General features: G+C 38.8%; 1 protein-coding gene across 1 annotated transcript in view; it reads right to left on the bottom strand.

Annotated features, from left to right (window-relative positions):
* Positions 1 to 25927, bottom strand: part of LOC308632146 (uncharacterized protein) — a 109713-nt gene that overhangs the window by 70562 nt on the left and 13224 nt on the right. Inside the window, exon 2 of the mRNA XM_081263934.1 lies at positions 24926 to 24986. The gene's annotated coding sequence lies outside the window, so the exon portion shown is untranslated. The remainder of the gene's footprint in view (positions 1 to 24925; positions 24987 to 25927) is intronic.

The raw sequence follows: 25927 nt of genomic DNA, 5'->3' as shown, positions 1-25927 counted from the left end.
TCTCCATAAATTGCTCAGGTGACCTTAAATTTGCAATCCTCCTGCCTCAGCTTGTCTGAGTCACTGGGATTACAGGCATGCACTACATGTTCAGCATAATTTTATACTCTTTGAAAGCAATCCTGTAACTTTTACACTTTCTTCCTCATTCAGAAGGTACCTGCAGCTATGCATCTATCAATTGCCTTCTTTATTTTAAATTTATTCTTTTTAGATATACATGACAGTAGAAAGTATTTTGACATATTATATATACGTAGAGTATGACTTATTGTAGTAGGATCTTATTTTGTGGTTGAACATGATGTGGAGTTACACTGATTGTCTATTTACATATGAACATAGGAAAATAATGTCTGATTCATCCTACTGTCTTTCCTATTCCCATTCCCGCTCCCTTCCCTTCATTCCCCTTTGTCTAATCCAATGAACTTCTATCTCCTGCCGCCCCCCTGCCATTAATTCTAACATTATATGCAGCCTTGTACCAATTTGCACTATAATTACATTTTAAGCCAAAAGTTTTATAATTCTTCTATATGTACATTTTAAAATTTGGACAATTAGTCTAAAGCAAATATGATCCTTTTCTTTCTTTCTTTCTTTCTTTTTTTTTTTTTTTTTGACATGGGATTTCATTATGTTGCTCTAGCTGGTCTTGAACTCCTAGGCTCAAGTGACTTTCCTGCCTCAGCCTTCCAAGTAGCTGAGATTATAGGCATGTGCCACTGTAGCTGGTTTATATTATTCTTCTTAGTTCTCCTTTCTGTCAAAGATTATGTTGTCAAAACAAATAAAACCAGAAAAACATGGTACTTAGAGAACCAATGCTACTGTTGTCATAGTACTATAAAATTTTCCATTTCAACACTATTGGTGAAAGTGAGAACAACCCATGAGAAGGAGCCAGATTCCCAGGCTTGCACATACTATTATTGCTTAAACAAAAAGAGCAAGTGGTGAGAAAGTTTCAACATCAAAAAAGAGAATTACAAAGGCAAAGGTTTACAGCTCCAGCTCTGCCCCGCCTTTGAGGAATCTCCCTTGGGGGTAAAGACACTGGGGTGACTACTGCTTTAAATAAAATTCCTCCTAGAACTACTATGAATGCAGGGAAGAGAAACAGTCCTTAGTAAGCCAACCCACACATACACATATCCATACCTACATATGCACAGTAGGTGCACACAAATGCCCATGGTATATAACATGATATATGTCTGAGGGAAGGTAATGGGAGGAAGCCAGGAACCAAAGGGAAGCTTTGTGTGAAGCTCCTCCCACCTCAGGACTTTGAAAGGTTCTGTGTGGCCTTTTGAAGTAAGTGCCTCTCTAAAGGGAAAGAATTCATACCTGTGAGCCTGTTTTTGTTTTTTGTTTTTCCCCCACTAAACAGCAGAATGCACGCACTGGGAACTCTCTTTAGACAAAGAGTAGCTTAGCTCTGGATACTGCTAGAAAGTTAGGGGTTTGGGGGGGTTCGTAATTTGAAGAAGAAAATAAAGTTAAACTGTTGTTTTGTTTTGTTTTGTTTTGTTTTTCCTTATTCCAACCACTGAAGTTCACCTTTCCTAAGAGCACAAACTTGCTCACAGCTGCAATTTAATCCCCCAATAAATATTACTTGATTGAAAGAATGGATGAATTGAAAGATCAACCTATGATATCCATCAGTAGTGAGGGTTTTCTGTATATAGTGGAGAACAGAAGAAAGTGTAAGAGGTGATTGTTGCCTATAGGAACCTTTGGAGATGCAAAGTTAACATTCATAAAGTAATTGGGAAACAATATGCAATATTAATAATGGTGATTATAAAAGCTGGTTTATAAATAGTTCAATTTGTCATGCTCTTAAAATGCCTGAAGAGCAGAGAAATGATGCTGAGCTAGGCCTTCAAAGAATTGATGGGAGACTCGGAAGATGGCGGCGAAGGGAGTGCATCACCCCCGTGCGCCGCGTCACTGTGCGGGAGAAAGACGAGGTGAAACAGCTGAAGGCTGTCTTGTTGGGAAATTCCAGCGAAATTGAGGTGCTCCAGAATCTAGTAGAGGGATTTCCATCGCACGAGGTTCGGCTGCGGGGGCTCGGACGCGGGCGATTTCTCCGCACGGAGGGTCACATTGCCTGATCGGCCCCGCGGCTAGAGTCTGTGGCACGCGCTGGGAAGCGGCGAGGTGCCGGAGTGGGGGTGCAGCGATGCAGATTCTGGGGGCTCCTGCCAGCGGTGCAATGGCCGTGCTTAGTGCTGAGTTCTGCCTTTGAGACGGAGGAGAGAAGCGGTCCAGTTCAGTTCTCGACACCGGTCGGACCACGGAGGAGGACAGCGGCCGCCATCTTGGAGAGCTGATGTAATCATCCCTGTTTTCTACTGATCTCAGCTCATTCAGCTACGGAACAGGTGATTTCAGGCTGGCATTTGCCTGCGTCTCGCAGACAGATCGCTCAGGCTCAGGGCTAGAGAACCTGTGGAGAATACTCCTTGGGGCTCGCCCCTAGCAAAGCGTGCACCAAGCTCTGAGCGGCTGGGTTCTGACCCCGGGAACAGTTTTGGCCCAGGGCTGGGGAACACGCAGGGACTGCGTCTTTGAGCCTGCTCCCAGCAGAGCGTGCACCGAGCTCGGAGAGCTTGGAGCGGCCGGGCTCTGGCTCCCGGAGCTGCTTTGGCCTAGGGCTGGGGAACGCGCGGAGATCGCTCCTTGGAGCCTGCTCCTAGCGGAGCGTGCACCAGGCTCGGAGAGGCCGGGTTCTGGCTCCTGGAGCGGCTTTGGCCCAGGGACGGGGACCCCGCAGTAACTGCTTCTCGGTCCGGGTCCTGCTGGGTGCAGTGGGGGCCAGAGGGGCAGAGTGGAGCTGCCACCTGCGCCCAGAACAGGCCAAGTGACCCGCCGGCGTGGTATCACGACACCCCAACTGCAGCTGGGGCCGAAGAGAGTAGCCGCCTACGCCTGGAACAGGACCAGCGACCCAATGGCTCGGTAGCCAAGTCACCCCATTTGGAGTAGGGGCTGTGCAGAGCAGCCGTCTGAGCCTGCAAGGTAGGCAGACCTGCGACCCACTGGCAGGACAGGCCTGGTAGCCTGCCAGCGTGGTGGACACGTAGCACCAAGGCAGTCACATCACACTGGTTGGAGTGGGGGTGGAGCAGAGCCGCCGCCCGTGTCCGGAAAAGGCCCAGCGACCTGTTGGAGAGGCAGTCAGGTAGCCCCATTTGGAGTGGGGGCTGAGCAGAATTGCCGCCCAAGCCCGCAAGGTAGGCAGACCTGTGACCCACTGGCGGAACAGGCCTAGAGGCCTGCCAGCGTGGTAGACACGTCACACCAATTGGAGTAGGGGCCGAGCAGAGCCGCCGCCCACATCCAGATCAGGACCAATGACCCGAGGGTGTGGTAGTTATGTCACCACAACTGGAGTGGGGGCAGAGCAGAGCCGCCACCCGCGCCCGCAGGGTGGGCAGACCTGCGACCCACCAGCGTGGTAGACAGATCTCCCTAATTAGAGGAGGAGCACAGCCACTACCCGCCCTGCAAGGGAGATTTTCCAACTATACAAGAGCAATATAAATAAATAGGGGGAAAATTTCAAAAACACTACAGTTTCACCAAGCAGAAAGAAACGCGAGCAGTATGAAAAGACAAGGAAAGAAAGGACCAGAAGCAATGCAGGTCAACTCAACTTTAGAAGAGGTAATAGCTGTAACAGATGGAATGTCAGATAAAGAGTTCAGGATATACATGCTTCAGATGATCTGGAGTCTCAAGGAAGACATGAGACAGCAAAATCAGACAATGAAAGATCACTTTGACAAGGAACTACATAAACAAATCCAGGAAGCAAAAGATCAATTACACAGGGAGATAGAGGTAATAAAAAACAAACAAATAGAAATCCTAGAAATTCAGGAAGCAATAAACCAACTTAAAAACTCAATTGAGAATACTATCAGCAGAGTAGATCACTTAGAAGATAGAACATCAGACAATGAAGACAAAGTATTTCAACTTGAAAAGAACATAGACAGCTCAGCAAGACTGCTAAGAAACCATGAGCAGAACATCCAAGAAATGTGGGATAACATTAAAAGACCAAACTTAAGAGTCATTGGGATACAGGAAGTCACAGAGCTCCAAACCAAAGGAATAAACAATCTATTCAATGAAATAATACGAGAAAACTTCCCAGACTTGAAGAATGAGACAGAATCCCAAATCCTAGAAGCCTACAGGATGCCAAATGTGCAAAATCATAAGAGATCCACACCTAGACACATTATAATGAAGATGCCCAACATACAGAATAAGGAGAGAATTTTAAAAGCTACAAGAGAAAGGAAGCAGATTGCATTTAGGGGTAAACCAATCAGGATAACAGCTGATCTCTCAACACAGACTCTGAAAGCTAGAAGATCCTGGAATAACATATTTCAAACACTGAAAGAAAATGGGTTCCAACCAAGAATCGTGTATCTGGCGAAATTAAGCTTCAGGATGGAAGATGAAATTAAAACCTTCCACGATAAACAAAAGTTAAAAGAATTTGCAGCTAGAAAACCATCTCTTCAAAAAATCCTTGGCAAAACATTACAGGAAGAGAAAATGGAAAATAACAATGAAAACCAACAGTGGGAGGTAGGACAGTAAAGAGGGGAAAGTAATCAAAGAGGAAAACAAATCAGGTTTAGTAACATTAATAAACAAATATGGCTGGAAGAACAAACCATATCTCAATAATAACCCTAAATGTTAATGGCTTAAACTCACCAATTAAGAGACACAGGCTAGTTGAATGGATCACAAAACAAGACCCAACAATATGCTGCCTACAGGAGACGCATTTGATAGGAAAAGATATACATAGACTGAAGGTGAAGGTTGGGAAAAATCATATCACTCATATGGACTGCGGAAACAAGCAGGAGTGTCCATACTCATATCTAATAAAATAGATTTCAAGCCAAAGTTAATCAAAAGGGATAAAGAGGGACACTACATACTGCTCAAGGGAACAATATACCAACAAGACATAATAATCATAAATATATATGCCCCAAACAATGGTGCAGCTTTGTTCATCAAGCAAACTCTTCTCAAGTTCAAGAGTCTAATAGACCACCATACAATAATCATGGGAGACTTCAACACACCTCTCTCACCACTGGACAGATATTCCAAACAAAAGTTAAATAAGGAAACTATAGAACTCAATAACAAAATTAAGAACCTAGACTTAATTGACATATATAGAATATACCACCCAACATCAAGCAGTTACACTTTTTTCTCAGCAGCACATGGATCCTTCTCAAAAATAGATCATATATTATGTCACAGGGCAACTCTTAGACAATATAAAGGAGTAGAGATAATACCATGCATCTTATCTGATCATAATGGAATGAAACTGAAAATCAACGATAAAAGAAGGAAGGAAAAATCATGCATCACTTGGAGAATGAACAATAGGTTACTGAATGATCAATGGGTTTTAGAAGACATCAAGGAGGAAATTAAAAACTTCTTAGAGTTAAATGAAAACACAGACACAACATATCGGAATCTATGGGACACATTGAAAGCAGTTCTAAGAGGAAAATTCATTGCTTGGAGTTCATTCCTTAAAAAAAGAAAAAACCAACAAATAAATGATCTCATACTTCATCTCAAAATCCTAGAAAAAGAAGAGCAAAACAACAGCAAAAGAAGTAGAAGGCAAGAAATAATTAAAATCAGAGCTGAAATTAATGAAATCGAAACAAAAGAAACGATTGAAAAAACTGACAAAACTAAAAGTTGGTTCTTTGAAAAAATAAATAAAATCGACAGACCCTTAGCCATGCTAATGAAGAGAAGAAGAGAGAGAACTCAAATTACTAGCATACGGGATGAAAAAGGCAATATCACAACAGACACTTCAGAAATACAGAAGATAATCAGAAATTATTTTGAATCCTTATACTCCAATAAAATAGAAGATAGTGAAGGCATAGATAAATTTCTTAAGTCATATGATCTGCCCAGATTGAGTCAGGAGGATATAGACAACCTAAACAGACCAATAACAATAGAGGAAATAGAAGAAACCATCAAAAGACTACCAACTAAGAAAAGCCCAGGACTGGATGGGTATACAGCAGAGTTTTACAAAACCTTTAAAGAGGAACTAACACCAATACTTTTCAAGTTATTTCAGGAAATAGAAAAAGAGGGAGAACTTCCAAATACATTCTACGAGGCCAACATCACCCTGATACCTAAACCAGACAAAGACACTTCAAAGAAAGAAAACTACAGACCAATATCTCTAATGAACCTAGATGCAAAAATCCTCAATAAAATTCTGGCGAATCGGATTCAAAAACACATCAAAAAAATTATACACCATGATCAAGTAGGATTCATCCCTGGGATGCAAGGCTGGTTCAATATACAGAAATCAATAAATGTTATTCACCACATCAATAGACTTAAAAATAAGAACCATATGATCATCTCGATAGATGCAGAAAAAGCATTCGACAAAGTACAACATCCCTTTATGTTCAAAACTCTAGAAAAATTAAGGATAACAGGATCATACCTCAACATTGTAAAAGCAATCTATGATAAGCCACAGGCCAGCATCATTCTGAATGGAGAAAAATTGAAGGCATTCCCTCAAAAATCTGGAACAAGACAGGGATGCCCTCTCTCACCACTTCTGTTCAACATAGTCCTCGAAACACTGGCCAGAGCAATTAGACAGACGAAAGAAATTAAAGGCATAAAAATAGGAAAAGACCTTAAATTATCACTATTTGCAGATGACATGATTTTATACCTAGCAGACCCAAAAGGGTCTACAAAGAAACTATTAGAGCTAATAAATGAATTCAGCAAAGTGGCAGGATATAAAATCAACACGCATAAATCAAATGCATTCCTGTATATCAGTGACAAATCCTCTGAAACGGAAATGAGGACAACTACTCCATTCACAATATCCCCCAAAAAATAAAATACTTGGGAATCAACCTAACAAAAGAGGTGAAAGATTTATACAATGAAAACTACAGAACCCTAAAGAGAGATATAGAAGAAGACTTTAGAAAATGGAAAAATATACCCTGTTCATGGATAGGCAGAACTAACATCATCAAAATGGCGATATTACCAAAAGTTCTCTATAAATTCAATGCAATGCCAATCAAAATCCCAACAGCATTTCTTGTAGAAATAGATAAAACAATCATGAAATTCATATGGAATAATAAAAGACCCAGAATAGCAAAAACAATGCTAAGCAGGAAGTGTGAATCAGGCGGTATAGCGATACCAGACTTCAAACTATACTACAGAGCAATAGTAACAAAAACAGCATGGTACTGGTACCAAAACATGCGGGTGGACCAATGGTACAGAATAGAGGACACAGTAACCAATCCACAAAACTACAACTATCTTATATTTGATAAAGGGGCTAAAAGCATGCAATGGAGGAAAGATAGCATCTTCAACAAATGGTGCTGGGAAAATTGGAAATCCATTTGCATCAAAATGAAACTGAATCCCCTTCTCTCGCCATGCACAAAAGTTAACTCAAAATGGATCAAGGAGCTTGATATTAAATCAGAGACACGGCGTCTGATAGAAGAAAAAGTTGGCTATGATCTACATACTGTGGGGTCGGGCTCCAAATTCCTCAATAGGACACCCATAGCGCAAGAGTTAACAACTAGAATCAACAATTGGGACTTACTCAAACTAAAAAGTTTTTTCTCAGCAAAAGAAACAATAAGAGAGGTAAACAGGGAGCCTACATCCTGGGAACAAATCTTTACTCCACACACTTCAGATAGAGCCCTAATATCCAGAGTATACAAAGAACTCAAAAAATTAGACAATAAGATAACAAATAACCCAATCAACAAATGGGCCAAGGACCTGAACAGACACTTCTCGGAGGAGGACATACAATCAATAAATAAGTACATGAAAAAATGCTCACCATCGCTAGCAGTCGGAGAAATGCAAATCAAAACCACCCTAAGATACCATCTCACTCCAGTAAGATTGGCAGCCATTATGAAGTCCAACAACAACAAGTGCTGGAGAGGATGCGGGGAAAAGGGTACACTTGTTCATTGTTGGTGGGACTGCAAATTGGTGCTGCCAATTTGGAAAGCAGTATGGAGATTTCTTGGAAAGCTGGGAATGGAACCACCATTTGACCCAGCTATTCCCCTTCTCGGTCTATTCCCTAAAGACCTAATAAGAGCATGCTATAGGGACACTGCTACATCGATGTTCATAGCAGCACAATTCACGATAGCAAGATTGTGGAACCAACCTAGATGCCCTTCAATAGATGAATGGATAAAAAAAAAAATGTGGCATTTATACACAATGGAGTATTACTCTGCATTAAAAAATGACAAAATCATAGAATTTGGAGGGAAATGGATGGCATTAGAGCAGATTATGCTAAGTGAAGCTAGGCAATCCTTAAAAAACAAATGCCAAATGACTTCTTTGATATAAGGGGAGTAACCAAGGACAGGGTAGGGACAAAGAGCTTGAGAAGAAGATCAACATTGAACAGGGATGAGAGGTGGGAGGGAAAGGGAGAGAGAAGGGAAATCGCATGGAAATGGAAGGTGATTCTCAGGGTTATACAAAATTACATATAAGAGGAAATGAGGGGTAAGAGAAGAATAATACAAGTGGAAGAAATGATTTACAGTAGAGGGGGTAGAGAGAGAAAAGGGGAGGGGAGGGGAGGGGAGGGGGGATAGTAGAGAATAGGATAGACAGCAGAATACATCAGACACTAGAATGGCAATATGTAAATCAATGGAAGTGTAACTGATGTGATACAGCAATCTGTATACGGGGTAAAAATGGGAGTTCATAACCCACTTGAATCAAACTGTGAAATATGATATATTAAGAACTATGTAATGTTTTGAATGACCAACAATAAAAAAAAAAAAGAACAACAACAACAACAAAAAATTGATGGGAAGGCTGGGCATGGTGGCACACACTTGTAATTCCAGCTCTGGAGGCAGGAGGATCATGAGTTCAAAGCCAGCCTCAGCAACTTAGAAAGTTCCTAAGCAACTCAGTGAGACCCTGTCTCAAAAAAAAAAAAAAAAAAAAAGCCTGTGGATGTAGTTTAGTGATTAAGAGCTCCTGGGTTCAATCCCCAGTTTAAAAAAAAAAAATAAATTGACAGATTTAAACAACCCTACCTGCTTCCTAACCCCACTTGGCACCTTGGGGTTATGGGGGCATTTCCTCTGACTCCCTGGGGCTGGTTCTTATAATATAAAAATTTAAAAATGTGTTAACTCTGTCTGTCAGACCTACCTGTAAGAGCAGCACTGTCTTCTCTAGGAGCAGAAAAAGACAAAGAATGATTTTATAGTATAGTTATGGTCGCCATATGCTTCTCATTTGTTTGTTTTTGTTTTGAGGTCCTAGGGATTGAATGCAGAGGGCTTTACTGCTAAGCTGCACTCCTGGACCTTTTGATTTTTTTGAGACGTGGTCTTGCTAAGTTGCTGAAGCTGACCTCAAACTTCCAGTTCTTCTACCTGACCTGACTCAGCTTCCAGGGTAGCTGAAATTACCAACATACACCACCTGCCCAACAGTGACCATATATTTAGAGCTTCCAAGTCCAGTCTTAAAATAGGACATCATATTTGAAATTGACACTCTAGAAAAATTTATGCTCAATAAATACTTGTAAATTATCTGATATGTATCCTGCAGCCCTCTTTTTGTTGTTGTTGTTGTTAAGGGGGGATACCATAGATTGAAACCAGGGGGCTTAACTACCGAGCAACATTCCCGGCCCTTTTTATTTATTTATTTTTTTTATTTGAGACAGAATCTCACTAAGTTACTTGACCTCTCACTATTTACTGAGGCCAGCTTTGAACTTGCAATCCTCCTGCCTCAGCCCCCTGAGTCTCTACGATTATAGGCTTGTGCCACTGTGCCCAGCCTGCAGCCCTCTTGATGCTCATTTAACAGGTGACCAGTTATTGAGACACATGGTAGACTTCAGTTCTTTGCTTTTTTGAATACTTCAAGAAAGTCAGTCTTCATAGAGAGCTTTGCTGGAGGCTTACATACTGGGGTTTCAAATTGATCTCAAGGTAAGCCTTAGCAGTATAAAGTCCAAAGATCAATGGATTAGATGGATCAAAGCTCTTTTGTTTGTCTAATCTGAATGGAGCAAGGCTGTAGACCTGATCAGATAGTGAGGGATTCTCTTGCTTCTCATATTTGGTAGTGTCACCATACTAATGCTACCATACCTATATAGGAGTTTTGCTGAATGTGGGGTGTTTGTTTTTTTTTTTAGCAGAAATATGCTTGAATGGCAAAATATTTTTATTGTCTACATTTCTGGCATCTTGCTTGTTTTCTTCCCAAACTGTTCTTAAGCCAGGTTGCATTTAAAATGAATATTTGTATGGAATATTAGTCAGCCATAAAGAAGAATAAAATATGGCATTTGCCTGTAAATGAATGGAACTGGAGACTGTCATGCTAAGTAAAAGAAGCCAATCCCAAGAAATCAAAGCTTGAATGTTCTCTGATATGCAGATGCTAACACACAATAAGTTGGGGAGGTAAGAATAGAAGTTCATTGGATTAGACAAAGGGAAGGATGGGAAAGGGAGGGGGATGGGAATAGGAAAGATAGTAGAATGAATCAGACATAACTTTCCTATGTTTGTGTATGAATCTCCACATCATGTACAACCAGAAGGATGGGAAGTTATACTCCATGTATGTGTGATATGTTAAAATACACTCTACTGTCATGTATATCTAAAGATAAGAAATAAAAAAAGAAGTTGAAAAGTAAATAAAATAAAATAAATGTTTGTTATTCCAAGAAGGGGCTTTATGAAATTTAACGGAGAAATGGGGTCACCTGAGGACATTTGGAAGACATTGACTAGTGTCCTAAAATAAAACAACATATAGCTTTCTAAGCATTTTGTGTTTTGCACTGCTTTCAAAAAAGAACAGCAAACTAACTGGGTTTAGTAGTGTACACCTGTAATTCCAACAATTTAGGTGGCTAAGGCAGTAGACTTGTAAGTTTGAGGCCAGTTTGGTAACAACTTAGCAAGTGCCTGTCTCAAAATAATATAAAAAGTAATAGGGATATAGCTTAGCTGTAGAGCACTTGTGTAGCATATGCAAAACCCTGGGTGCAATCCCCAGTACTACAAAACAAACAAGAAAAGCTTTTAAAAAACAGATTAAAAATACACAAAGCAAGCGTATAGTTTAATGTATCATTATAAGGCAGACACCTTTGTAACCATCATCAAGGCCAAGAAACAGAACTCTGCAAACCCAAAACCCACACAGAAGCCTTTTCATATGCTTGTTTTAATGATGGTCCCCACAGCCCCCAGAGTAACTACTTTCTGAGTACTAAAGCCATCCTTATTTTCTTTACAGTATTACAAAACTTCCAAATGTATATCCCTAAATTATAATTTAACCCTATTTTATTTAAAATTTTTTAAAATTTTAAATCTCTTTTAAGCTAAGATTCCTTTTTTTTTTTTTTTTTTGGTTTGATAATAGATGTTGAACCCAGGGGTGCTTAACCACTGAGCCACATCCCCAGCCCTTTTTATTTTGAGAGGGGAAATCTTACTTGTGATCCTTCTGCCTCAGCCTCCCAAGCCACTGGTGTCTGCCACCACACTTGACTCCATCTGTAGTTCTTTTAACACCTTATCTGTGAAAGAAACCAGACCATGTGACCTGCATACAAGTTCCTCTGGATCTTTATTTTCTGCATATGGGCAGCTAGACCCAGAGGTAGGATCAGACTCAACACTGATCCCTTTGGGAAGACAAGGTGATGGCGTTTTCTTTTACACATGTCACACGTGCCTGAAACATATGTCTGATTCTCCCTTTTGGTGACATCAGCAGCTTTTGGTTTAGTCATAATATCCATTAATTCATCAGGGGTTGAAAAGTGGTCATACTCTAATTCTATTATTCTTTTTATTAGCTGAAATAGTTTGATATAAAGATACTTCCCCTCATTTACTATTTAGTGACATAATGGCATTGTTCATGCAAGAAAGGTACAATAATCACTTGATTCTTTCCCAGTATAGGACTGAAGACAATAAATTAGCTTCCTATCATCCTCCAAAGGAACCCAATTTAAGAGAAACAAATAGAATAGGATGTTGCTTGGTGGTAGAACGCTTGCCTAGCATGCATGAGGGCCTGGATTTGATCTCCGGCACTGCCAAAAAAGAAAGACAAGAAAGGAAGAAAGGAAGAAAGGAAGGAAGGAAGGAAGGAAGGAAGGAAGGAAGGAAGGAATAAAGAAAGAAAGAAAGAAAGAAAGAAAGAAAAGAAACAACCAATAAAATATATATATATATATATATATATATATAAATGGGAGCCTCTTTAGATTGCTCTGGGTCTTAGAACATGAACTTTGTAGGTCTTGCCAGCTTCTTCACCATCTAGTATGACACTATCTAGTATCTAGTATGATGAGATATTTGAATAGTTCCTGCCTGTTATGGGATGAATTCTATCCCCCAAAATTTATATGTTGAAATTCTAACCACTGATATCTTAAGATCTGACCTTATTAGGAAAATAGGATCTTTACAAAGGTAACCAAGTTAGGGTGGGGTCATTAGAATGGGTCCTAATCTAATATGACTGATGACCTTATCAAAAGGGGGAATTGGGGCACTGAAATACCTATGGCTAGATATGGCAGCCATCTGAAAGCCAAGGAGAAAGGCCTGGTACAGATCCTCCCACTCAGAGCCTGTAAAAGGGACCAACCCTGCCAACACCTTGATTTTGGACTTCTTTTCTATTCCCCTGAACTGTAAAAGAATCAATTTTTGTTGTTTCAGCTGCTTAGTTTGTAGTATTTGATTACAATAGCCCTAGTAAATGCACATATTTTCCATGGAAATCAGCCTTTCTCCAAGGAGCCCTCGTTTCTCTTAGTGAGAAATAGTATTAGAGGATTTCAAAAACCACAACTGGCTTTCAGGGATGCGTATGACAACAGGGATGGTCACTTTCTCTAGGTCTCTTCAGTGGACAGAGATATGAAAGTTAAAAAGAAAACTGCTTCTATCCAGGCATTGTACTCACACCTATAATCCCAGTGACTTGGGAGGCTGAGGCAGGAGGATTGTCAGCCAGCTGGAACAACTTAGTGAGACCCTGTCTCAAAATAAAATAAAAAGAACTGGAAATGTAGCCCAGTTGTAAAAGCACCCCTGGGTTCAATCCCTATTACTTAAAAGAAAGAAAAAAAAAAGAAAAAGAAAGAAAGAAAGAAAATTGCCTTTAAAATACATACACAAACTTTTTATTATAAAACACATGTTTTTATTAGAAAAGCACACATTTTAAATACAAACTCTAGTTAATAGTGATATTTCTAATTTTATATTTAAAACTGTAGAATTTTTTGTATTCCGTGTTCCATACCAGAAAATTCTGATTCTCAAGGCAGATGGTAAAATAGAATTAAGATATCTCATAATTGCTGCTTACTATATCCTGTATTACATATATGGTATGTTTAGAAACATACAAATATAATTACTGAGTAGAGTTAAAATTTTTTCATGTATTCTTTCCCTATTTTCTCCATCTTTTTTTTTTTTTTTTTTTTGAGGAGGGCCCTGGGGATTGAACCAAGGACCTCATGTGTACTATGCTACCACTGAGCTATGCCCTCTGCTTTATTAGTTGTACTGTATTGACATTGTCAGACAGCCATGACCTAACATACACTTCCTTGTAACCCTTATTTAGTCTTAGGTCCTACAAGTAATTATTTGGTGAACGCTCAGGAGCCATCCTTATGCTGATATCTATAGTCACTTTGGTTGTCTAAAGCTCCTTCTCTAGTAGATTCCTCGGGGCGAGAAAGTGAGAGCAATATTCCCTGAGTGTTTGCATGCTGATAAATGTTTGTGTTTTTTATACCTGAAGGTCGGTTTTGTTGAATATAAAATCTTTGGCTCACATTTGTTTTCTTTGAGTGGCTTAAATGTGCTACTCCATTTTTGTCTAACTGTTGACAAATCTGATTGTAATCTAACTGTCTATAAAACCACGTGGTCTGTGTGCTTAGATGCCTAAAGAATTTTTTTCCCTTTTTCTTTTCTTTCTTTTTTTGAGTTGCAGAGATTTATATAGGAAAGCAGGGATTACGTACTTGAAGGAAAATAGAAAGGATGTAGTCTATCTCAAGAATAAGAAGACTTTTTGTTTTTAAATCTAATAATTTTATAAAATTATGATTTGTTTTTAATTATTCTGGGGAAATATTTTCATATATACGGGGTACTCCATTAGTTTGTAATTTAAATTATTACTTCTTTTTGTTTCAGGAAAGTTTTCCTGAATTATGGTATTAGTATTTGCTTTGTTCATTGGATTTCTTTGGAGGACACTTATTATCTGTATGTCAGATTTTCTTTGCCTTCAAATTGTTACATTCTCTTGAATTATTCTCTTAATTTCTTTTTGATTTTTAAGATTATTATTTTTGCCTCATCTTTCTCTTAAGATATTATCTGTATATTTATTCTCTGTGTTCTTTCTAGTTAAGAATTTATTACCAGGTGCACGCCTATAATTCCAGTGACTCAGGAAGCTGAGGCAGGAGGATTACACATTTGAGTCCAGCCTCAGCAACTTATGAAGCCCTCAGCAATTTAGTGAGACCCTGTCTCAAAATAAAAAATAAAAACGGACTGGGGATGTAGCTTAATGGTAAAGGCTCTGGGTTCAAACCCCAGTACTCACAACCTCCCAAAAAGGAAAAAAAAAAACAGACTTTTTTTTTATGAAATGGTTTTACTTTTATTTCTAATTCTCTAGGTTCTGTAACACCATTTCTCAATTAAAAAAAAAGTTTGACTTCTGGGTTTTTTCTATGTTTTGTATCATGTCAATATCTTTCTTTCAGTTTATTTTGCAATTGAAAGTTAGTCTTAATGTGTTTCTGATGTGCTCTCATTGTCTGATGTGATGTCTTTTGGCTCTTTATTATTTTTTTTTTAAAGAGAGAGAGAGAGAGAGAGAATTTTTTAATATATATATATATATATATATATATATATATATATATATATATATTTTTTTTTTTTTTTTTTTTTTTTTTTTAGTTTTTGGCGGACACAACATCTTTGTTTGTACAAGGTGCTGAGGACTGAACCCGGGCCGCAGGCATGCAAGGCGAGCACCCTACTGCTTGAGCCACATCCCCAGCCCTTGGCTCTTTATTCTTGTTTTGTTTTGCTTTGTTATGTTTTTGCATAGAAATTAACTTTTTGTACATTCTCATGTGAAAAGAGTTTTTCTGTACTTTCTTTTCTTTTCTTTTCTTGGAACTAGGAATTAAACCAAAAAAGAACCCAGTTCTTTTTATTTTTTATTTTGAGACCTCAAACTTGAGATTCTCCTGCCTCACCATCTGCAGTAGTTGGGATTATAGGAGTGCACCATCACACCTGGCAAGTTTTTCTAAACTTTTATTGATTGATTGATTGATTGATTGATTCATGGATTGTGGTCCTGGGTACTGAGCACCCAGAGATGTACTCCCACTGAACTATATCCTTAGATCTTTTTTATTTATTTAAATTTTTTGGAGACAGGGTCTCTCTACATTGCCAGGCTGACCTTGAACTTGCCACCTTCTGCCTTGGTCTGAGATTATAGACATGCACCACTGCTCCTATCCTTTCTGAACTTTTAGAGGAAGCCTTTGTTGAGAGTAGTCTTGCTCTTTCTTCTATTATTTTCAGGAGGTATTTAAAAATTAACTGTTGTTGGGCATGGTGGCACACACCTATAATGCCAGTGGCTCAGGAGGCTGGGGCAGGAGGAGCTCAAATGCAAAACCAGCCTCAGTAATTTAGTGAGGCCCTAAGCAACTTAGCAACACCCTGTCTCAAAATAAAAAATAAAAAGGGCTGGGGATGTGGCTCAGTGGTTGAACAAACATGGGTTCAATCTCTGGTACCAAAAAAAATTTTTTTAATTAATATTTAAAATAATTTTTAAATAATAAAAAGGGTGGGGATATGGCTTAATGATTAAGCCCCATTGGGTTCAGTCCCTGGTACCAAAAAAAAAAAAAAAAAAAAAATTAACTGCTTGCTTGCTGAGATTCTGTGGCTATGGGTTTTCTCTTCCTATGTTTCTATTGTCTTTATCATGGCCAATTTTGATTTCACTCCCAGAAGTCTGGGTTATGCTCTATTCTGGAAGGGAGTCTTGGCTGAACTATTTTCATGACTTTATCAGAACCAAACTGTTCTAATTCCTTTCACCCTCACTGAGGGCCTCTTGCTATTGGAGTGGAGGCAAAGTTCTCCCAAGTTTAGCTGCAATTCTTGAATTAGTCTGCTGTACTTTGCATTCGATAAATACCTCTTGTTATTTTTTCCATGTTCTCAGGTTCATCAGAGGCCCTATTGTTTCCTTCTGCTTTCTCCCACACAAATGGCAGATCTTCTAGATATTAGTAGATTGTTCTCATGTGCTTGTATTTGGGTCTTAATGGGGATATCTTGTCACCTCATTTTGTTGTTGTTATGTGGGGATTTGGAGAGATTTAAAAACTATGTCACTGGTGCTTTGATCTCAGCATCTTCCAAATCCTAATAATACATTTAAAATGTTCATTTAAAATGTAATAGTATTGTCCTCACACAGCGGCAAGAAGACAGCCTCCTGACATTGCATATTACATCATAGATCTTAAAGTTAAGTCTCTGGTCCAGCTCCCTGCGGTCAGGCAGAAAAAGCACCACCCTAAATTCAGAATAGGTATCAGGAACCCTCACACATTAAGTAGGAAGAAGAACCTCTTATTTAGTAGTTTTAAATGTTGATGTTTTCTCATAGTAATCAGATAATTAAACATCTAAATGTATAAATATATACCCCTGAAGTGGCACCCCCTTTCTCCACAGAAAAGCCCTCTTCATCATGGCTGATTTTAGGACTGTCAGCAAAAGAGTCTCTGCAAAAGAGTCCAATGTAGATAAACTTCCTATTTTCGGGTTGCCCTGTTTTACTTGGCCACTGGCCAAGAAGATACCAGCACTCCAGGTGCTGGACACCCCCTTACTAGTTTTTCACAAACATATCCAGTATAGTACTTTGAAGAAATGGGCAAACAAAGCCTCTGGCCTTGAGCTGGGGTTTCACAGAGATGTCTACATTTTTAAGATAAGTTACAAATGGGCTCCATGGTAACAGCTGGCAGGAGGAGGAAAGAGAGGGGATAAGAAGCTCTCCCCTTCTCAGGTGTTGTCCTTGAAGAGTTAACTTGCCCCGAACAGTGAAAGAAAAAGCTGCTTTTATGTGAACTTCTGCAGACTGTGAACTTCTGAGCCCCTCCCCTTACATGCTGGGTATAAAACTCTGAAACTCCCTGAACTCAGGGTTCAGGGGATTAATTGATTACAGCAAAAGCTGTGCCCTCTGAACCTGGCTGCAGCCATATAAAACTGTTTCCTGCTATCTTCGGTGCCTTGCCTCGTTTGTCCCTTCAACACCCCAGAATATTACTCATTGAAATTAAAATAAATACTCAAATAGTTCAAAAGTCCAACCTTAGTTTTAGGTAACATATGGGTATGGATGAGTGTTAAAATTTCTATAATAGTTAATATAGTTAAGAATTGAAAATATTAGGGGCTGGGATTGTAGCTCAGTGGTAGAGGGCTTGCCTAGCATGGTTGAGGTACTGGGTTCAATCCTCAGCACCACATAAAAACAAATAAATAAAAATAAAGGTTAAATTCTTTAAAAAATGGACATATTAATTTGAAATAGCTACTTTTGAAAATCAGCTAAAAGCAACACCCAGTCCAGCCAGTTTGTAAATAGGTTATTGAGTGATCCAGAATATTTTAACGCAGATTTTTATGAATTAACTAGGGAATAAAATCTCTGGTAAAATATTGAATTAACAAAATATTGGACTAACAAAAGATAGGACTAAAAAAAGATAGCTCTCTCTAATAACAAAAATAAATAACTATAATACAAGATGAAAATAACCTAAAAGCAAACAGAACATGTCATTAATAGAGTCCTTCATTATCTAGCATAGCCTGTAATAGAGAAAATGGCAAGTGTAATTCTGTTATCTTACCACAGGCAGTATGCACACACTGTAAAATCCATCTCTTCATTTTCTGGTTGAAAAGATCATTGTAGAAAAGGCCTGCCAGGGTTTGGAGGTCATGCTGATTTATTGGCAATTAAACCTGCAGGATTTCTGCACTCCCTTCAAAACAAAGTGTCTGTGGCTATTCAGCCAGGATGATTACATAGTGGGCTATCTACTAAAACCCAGGAGTCTTTCTGTTAGTGCACAACAGATTCAATTGACTTGGCTGTATTTAGAAAATTACTGCTATTTTCTGCACAGATTCTTGTTGTATCTTCCTCAAATCGCCTGAGCCCAAAGAATTACCTTATTAGTCAATTTAACAAAGCAGAATCTTACCAAGTGGTATATAATTCAGCTTGGAAGTATAAAAACTTCAGTAAAAATACAAACATGGACTCACTTAAAGAAAATGAATGTGTTACCCAGTCTATATCCTCTGTCTATGATGACTCAGCTTTCTGAAATGATGGCTAGTTGGATGTTTTGGGACTTGATACTCATACAGTTTAGGTAGCTTTTGTCTTCTTTACATCTAGACACCCAACTAACACCAAGTTACTCAGTTTAGTTGTTTAGACCAAGATGCCATTAATATGTGGGCTAGTTCTACAGATTTCCCTTTGTCCTACTAATGGTAGCAGGCAGGCTTAAGTGGTCAGAGTGACAAAATCCCAGAAATACAGGCAAGTAGGAAAGAGAAGGAAGGTAAAGATAGGTTGGGTGAGGAAGGAGAAAAGTGAGCACATCAGCATTTCTACCTCTAATCAACTCCATCTGCCAGAATTAATCTGATTATACCTGAGTTAGTCCTTAGAAACAGGAGCATGGGGGCTCTGCATTGTACATTGTGTACCCCCACAGGACCATCTGCCTCAGATACTAGCCGACTTCCACCATTCCTAGCTTCCTCTTCCTCTCGGCTGGCCTGTGTGGTGACAGGTCATTGGTTCATTCATCCGCTAAATATTTATTGAGACTTTAATGTGTTCTCATTACTGTTCAAAGTCCTTGCAGTATAGCATGTCTCTATAATGTATCCTTTTTCTTAATTTGTTAATTTATAAAATTTTAAATAAAAATGATACATTTATTTGGAAATATGTAAAGAAGAAATTTTAACCCACATATAATCCCAACAAATACTATTAAATATTCCGTTGTGCATCTTTTTGTTCTTCTTTCTTGCCTCTTCTAATGTTTTTAAGTTGAAATATTTAAGATACACAAAATATTAGAGATCAATTTAAAAATCCCACATGTACATTATCCATGTTAAAATACTGTACAAATTGATGAAGTATCTTCTCAGCTGTATTTAACTGTGTCACTACTGATCTACCATTAGCATGCATTTTATTTTTTTGTCCTATTACATGTGATATGTAGCATATGTTTACTATGTATCCATGATATATAGAATTCTGTGTGTGTATGTATGTATGTGTATATGTGTGTGTGTGTGTGTGTGTGTGTGTGTGTGTGTGTTGTGGTGCTGGGGACTGAACCCAGGGCCTCAGACATGCAAAGCATGTACTCTACCACTGAGCTACCCACCAGCCCTGATTTGTGTTGTTTTTCTTTTTTTAATTTGATATGAATATAATTTTGAACACATTCTTTTGCAATTTACTTTTGTTTTTCATTATTGTTTAAAATGTATCCATTGATATCTATAGCCATACTTCATTGATTTTAACTGTTGTGTCATTGTTAAAATGGATGAATATGCCATAATCAATTTATTCATTCTTCTATGTATTGGCAGGTAAGTTGTTTCTAGTATCTTGCTATTATATTGCTGAGGCTGGCTTTGAACTGTGATCCTCGGGCCTCAGCCTCCTGAGTCTCTGGGATTACAGGTGTGTACCACTGTGCCTGGCATTATGAGTTCTTGTTGAGATTGATGAACTGTTGAAGGAGGGAAAGCAATTTCCTTTTTCTCCCATATAGAGTTCAGGTTGTTAGGTAGTAGCTATGAATGAGCAGTGAAATACATGGTAAGACACAAGTGTTCTTTAAAGTACTTCAGAGTCTTCTTTAACTATTCTCAAAGTGGATGAGAGAGCAAAGGGTGGTTATTAATTTGTAGAAAAAAAACAGAAGGTTTCTGCATCCTGAGGCTGTACCCTCTGGTTTGGTGTCATGGAGGCTCCCTTGAAGCTAGCTTTAGTTCATCCCCCTGTTGCTGTGACTTTGTTTGGATACAGGGTACCAGCAGTCATGAAGATCTACTGTGGTCTCACTTGGCTTCAAATTGATCTTAAAGCACTGACAAATGGCAATTGGTATTTGCTTCCTAATGAGGGGTTTCTGGGTATGGATGTCCTGTAACCAACATGCAGCAGGATATTTTCATGTTTTTATACCCTACAAGTGACTATGGCATCCAAACTCAGATTGCAAAGGGAAGGATTATTTTTAATAATCCTAACATTTATCTTGAAAACATCACCAAAATAAGAAATCATTCCTGACTCATGCACTCTTCACCAAGACCAACCTCATCATGACCTGCAGTTTATTCATCCACCCAATGCAGAGCAAATCACTGGCTTCTCCAATTTTCCAAAAATACTTCCAATGCCATTTCAAATGCTTGAAATCATGTTGTCATACTTCTCTATCCATGAAGATCAATGAAGTCAAGGAAGTACTTAACATTAGAAAACTGCCCACCTTGGGGGCTGGGGATGTGGCTCAAGCGGTAGCACGCTCGCCTGGCATGCGTGCGGCCTGGGTTCGATCTTCAGCACCACATACCAACAAAGATGTTGTGTCCGCCGAGAACTAAAAAATAAATATTAAAAATTCTCTCTCTCTCTCCTCTCTCACTCTCTCTTTAGAAAAAAAAAAAGAAAACTGCCCACCAGATGCCTCATTTTATTTTCAATGGGAAATGGAAATGGGTTACATAAAGATGTACGGAGCAACGGCAGCGAATTGAGGACAGAGTAGCAATAACAACCTTTGGAAATGGCACAGCTCTTAGTGATACAATGTGTTTTTAGATGTTCTTATGAATCTGTAATTTTAATAAAATTGACATTCCTCTTATAAGAAAGGAGTTTGAAATCATACTGGAATAAAAATAAATAAATCAAATAAACAGAAGCAAGGAAGCCAATGGGAAAATATGTCAAAAGAAAAGGATTAATGAGACTAACTCTTGACAGGATCCACTGAGGTTGATGTGAAGCTAGGAATTATAGCTATAGGTGTCTCCAGTTGCCTGGGAAGGAAGATTCCTTTAGTAGCGCATGCTCACTAAGATAACTTCTAACCAGCTACTGACCCCAGTGCCCACATTAACATGGAATTGACTTGCAGATGAAGCCCCCTAAATAGGGTGGCCACCATGACAGTTCCAAAGAGGACCAACTAAGATCAAAAACTCCACCACCCAATATGAAGGAAGAGTTGAACACCTGATTGGCCAAAGAGTACAGAAGAGGGTCCCCAGCTCTCCTGACAACATTAAACAGTAATAAATTTGGAGGCAGCATTGTCTTCTTTTTGTTCTCTGCTCAGAGACAGCCCACCCTCTCTCTTTCTTGAGAGTGCTCTCTGCTTAAGCCTCACTCTGCTTTTACTTCACTTTCACTTATAATAAAGTTCTCTTGCATGGCTCTTGGTGTCTGACTTCCAATTTTTTTTCTTAGGAACACAAGAATCGAGGTTTGGAGTTTCAGCTCCCTGCTTTCCTGTGACAAGGTCATTCTTGGGGCAACTTCCTACCAACAGCTGTCCTCTCTCACTTAGGTAATATCCAGTTCAGATGCAAGTCTGCACGCCCTTTCTCCAACAGTCTCATTCCTCTGTATGTACCCTAGAGAAACTTCCTGGGTGTGTGCCCCTGCTTTACTCTCACACTCTCCTTTCAGTAAATTCCCAATGACAGCAACATGCACTTAGGCTAATCTTCTTGAAGCCACTACAAGTGATAAAACCATTCTTTGAAAATCATAGTCACCTATAGGTCAGCAATAGAGGCTCACAGTGCATCTATGCTCAATGTGGAAGAAATCCATTACTGACAGCCTCCGTCTGCTCAATTACCCACATACACTCTATTCCTGATCCCTGAGGAGTCTGGAATCTACTGTTTTCAATTTCTAGCTATCTTTTAGTCTTCTGCTTGAACAATATACCCTTTCTGGCATATATAATCATAAACTTTGTTATGTTTACCTCACCGGGCTATCAAATATTCAGATATATTTTCTTATCAGATACTGAATCTTCTTTCATTTTAATAGCAGAATGGTATTGTGAAAAGAAAGCAGATTTTTAGAGCAGAAAGGGTTGAATCTCTACTATCACTTTACTGTATTGTGTTAGGTAATTTAAGCCTACTGTTTGTTAGGCAGGGAAATCTGTGCCTGTCTTATGGTTGCTGAGAGACTTTAACAGGATATAATAGGTTAAATTTGTTTATTATAGTGTCTTGCATGTAGTAGGCACTTAATAATGAGTAGTGTCATTTCTCTCTTCCTCCCCCATTTTATTTTTTGAGTAGAGATGGAGTAGAAAGTCACCTAAAGTGACTGTTTAAGACTCCACCATAAACCCCACAAAATCTCTTTTCCTGTTTGCATTCCAGAAATTCTGCCATTATCAATTATTTGGGGCTCCCAACTGAGAGGTATTGTAAGTCCCTTCTCCAGTATAAATGAGTTTATCAGGTACTTTGTTCCAAGACAGAGAAATGTGATATGAACCTTTTGCCAAAGTACATTCTTTCTTCTAACCAAGATAATCTTAACCAACCTGGCAGAGGGACCTACTGCTCCCAAAACAGGGATGTTTCTCTTGGACAATTATGTATCTATCCTTGTACTTATATACAAACAGAAATAAATGGCATTATTGCACCAGAGGTATCTACCTCTATAAACAGTGAATATCCTTCAATTTAATTTTGGTTTGATTTGGTTTGGTTTGGGGATTGAATCCAGGGGCACTTAACCACTGAGCCACATTCCCAGTCCTTTTCATTTTTAATTTCAAGACAGGATCTGGCTAAAATTGCTTAGGGCCTCACTAAATTGTTGAGGCTGGCTTTGAACTTGCAATCCTCCTGAAATCTCAGTCTCCCGAGCTGCTGGGATTATTACAGGCATGTGCCACCATGCCCGGCCAAATGAATATGCTTTTTACCATATGTTTCTTAATTGGTTTTTTTGTTTTGTTTTGTTTTTTGTTTTTTTTTTTTTTCTGTAGTGGGGATTGAACCAGGGGTGCTTTACCATTAGTTACTTCCCTACATCCCCAGACCTTTCTAAATTATTAAAACAATAAATTATTTAAATTATTAAAAATAATAATTTGTTTTTATTTTCAGACTGGGTCTTGCTAATTTGTTCAGGCTGGCCTCAAACTTGTGAAACTCCTTCCTCAGCTTCCTGATTCCTGGGATTACCACCATGCCCAGCTATCTAAAATATGTTTAGACTGTTTTAGAATAGCATATTATTATGTAAAATATGTAATTATATTTTATAGTAAAAATCTTGATGCCAGTAAAATTGCCATCAAAAGATCCACTGACAATTTCCCTCTTATGGGGTTGGGGATGTGGCTCAAGCGGTAGCCCGCTCGCCTGGCATGCGTGCGGCCCGGGTTCGATCCTCAGCACCACATACAAACAAAGATGTTGTTGTGTCCGCCAAAAACTAAAAAATAATAAATATTAAAAAACTCTCTCTCTCTCTCTCCTCTCTCACTCTCTCTTTAAAAAAAAAAAAATCCCTCTTATGTATATCCACATCAAGGCAGATGCTTTGAATGGTAAAGCTTTTAGAAAAGAGCTAGTTCTCCTGAACGACTTAACTGAAGAAGTTATTGGAAAGCCTCGCCACATTTTAAATGATCGAACTTGAGCTATCCTAAATCACTACAGGACTTAGGTAACTTGAGACAAAGAAAAAAAGGGATCATTCATTAAGAAGTGTGAGAAATGTCTTAGGGTTGATTTTGTTTAAATGCCAGTGTGAATTGATCATTAGCATTTGCGAGAGCCGTGCAAATAACACCACCTAAGGGGCTAAACCAACATGGGATTCTTTCAGAGCAATTAATTCACTTAATTCACTTCCAAGCTTCTTGTATTAACACTACCTTATTTCCCTAGTGTAGATAGACAATTTGCTTTAAAAATCAACCAAAAACTGTGATATTCTGCCAACAAGATTACAGGGGTGAAAGAACAACCCCCTAGTCAAATGCAAATTGTAGTCATATTAGTATGCTAATAAGCTAAGTGATAAACTGTGGGTCAAATTTCCCCTTCTTCAGCTTAAATAGCACTTGAAAAGGGCTTATTTCTAAATATTTGGGAAACCTAGGAGCAGCAGCAATTAAGGTTTATTACGTGAATATTATCTGTGCATTATCTGTTCAGCAATGTGAAGAATTAAGAGACGGGACTAAACTGAAACATAATTCTTCCTAATGATTTAGAAGTTATGGAGAAACATAGCTTAAAGGAGACACATTTAACCATTCTAATTTGGAATGAAGTCTTTTAGAAATTTCTTATGTTGCAATTTTTTAAAATTAAGTTTATTTTGTCTTGTTGAAGAAAATTTAAGGAAGAGCCAAGGAGAAAAATAGTAGAGAAAAGATTGAAGAAAAATATATTTTCATGAGAAGGAAGTGAAAGACATGTTTAGAGATATAAATTTCTATTTCTTGACCACTTACCTAAGAGGCTTTTTGAGCTAGGCACGGTGGTGTCCACCTGTAATCCCTGTGGTTCCGGAGGCTGAGGCAGGAAGATTGAAAGTTCAAACCAGTGTCAGCAATTTAATGAGGCCTGGAGTAACTTAGTGAGACCCTGTCTCAAAATAAGAAAAAATTTAAAAATGTGGCTCAGTGATTGAACGCCCCTGGGTTTAATCCCTGGTACTAAAAAAATAAAAATATAAAATGCTTTGTGAATTGAACCTATACCCTGATCTCACCTTCTCACCAAGCACCTTTGTACTTTCATAGGATTTTTTTCATATTCACTAGCTTTTATATCCTTATGCTCATCTTATAAGTTTCTTAAAATTCAGGAACAGGTTTGACTGTATTTTTCAGCATCATTTAGCTGTTGCCTACAGGGCACATTCTGGAAAACCAGGTGAAGACTGAAAGTGGCCGGGATGTGGGTGGAGAAAGTCTGCAGATGGGGGGCACACAGACTCCCTCCCTCTTTCTGTGTGCCCCTGTCTCCCATCCCTACCCTTGCTGACACTCCCACAAGCTTCGTGATTATGTGCAAGTTACTGAATCTTCTTGGGTCTCATCTTTGACATTTGTAAAATAGAGATCATAAAGTGTTAGGTCCTAGGCAGCAGTCCTAACCTTGGAGTCTCCTGGGGAACTTGATAGAGTACTAATGACTGAGTCCTATGCCAGAGCTTCTAAATTTATCAGGATGGTTGTTGCCAGGGCTTGGGGAATACTAAAGCTCCTCTGGGGCTTGTAATGTGCAGTCCAGGTTGAGAACCAGTGTTCTAAAGGGTACTATGAGAATTAAATTAAATAAGGAGGTGGGGAGCTGATAAGTAGTAGGAGATAAGAAATCTTGTTTTCTTCTATCTGCAGTTACTTTTCCTATTTGTGTTGGTAGTTGTGTTTGATTCTAGCAGGAAGCTAAGGAACAGGGGGAGAAATTTGTTCAAAGATTTGTTTTATTTTTAAACATTTTATCTTGAA

This window comes from Spermophilus citellus (genome assembly GCF_964194105.1).
Source record: "Spermophilus citellus genome assembly, chromosome: 13".
Taxonomy (NCBI): Eukaryota; Metazoa; Chordata; class Mammalia; order Rodentia; family Sciuridae; genus Spermophilus; species Spermophilus citellus.
This window is presented reverse-complemented; position numbering and strand designations above follow the sequence as displayed.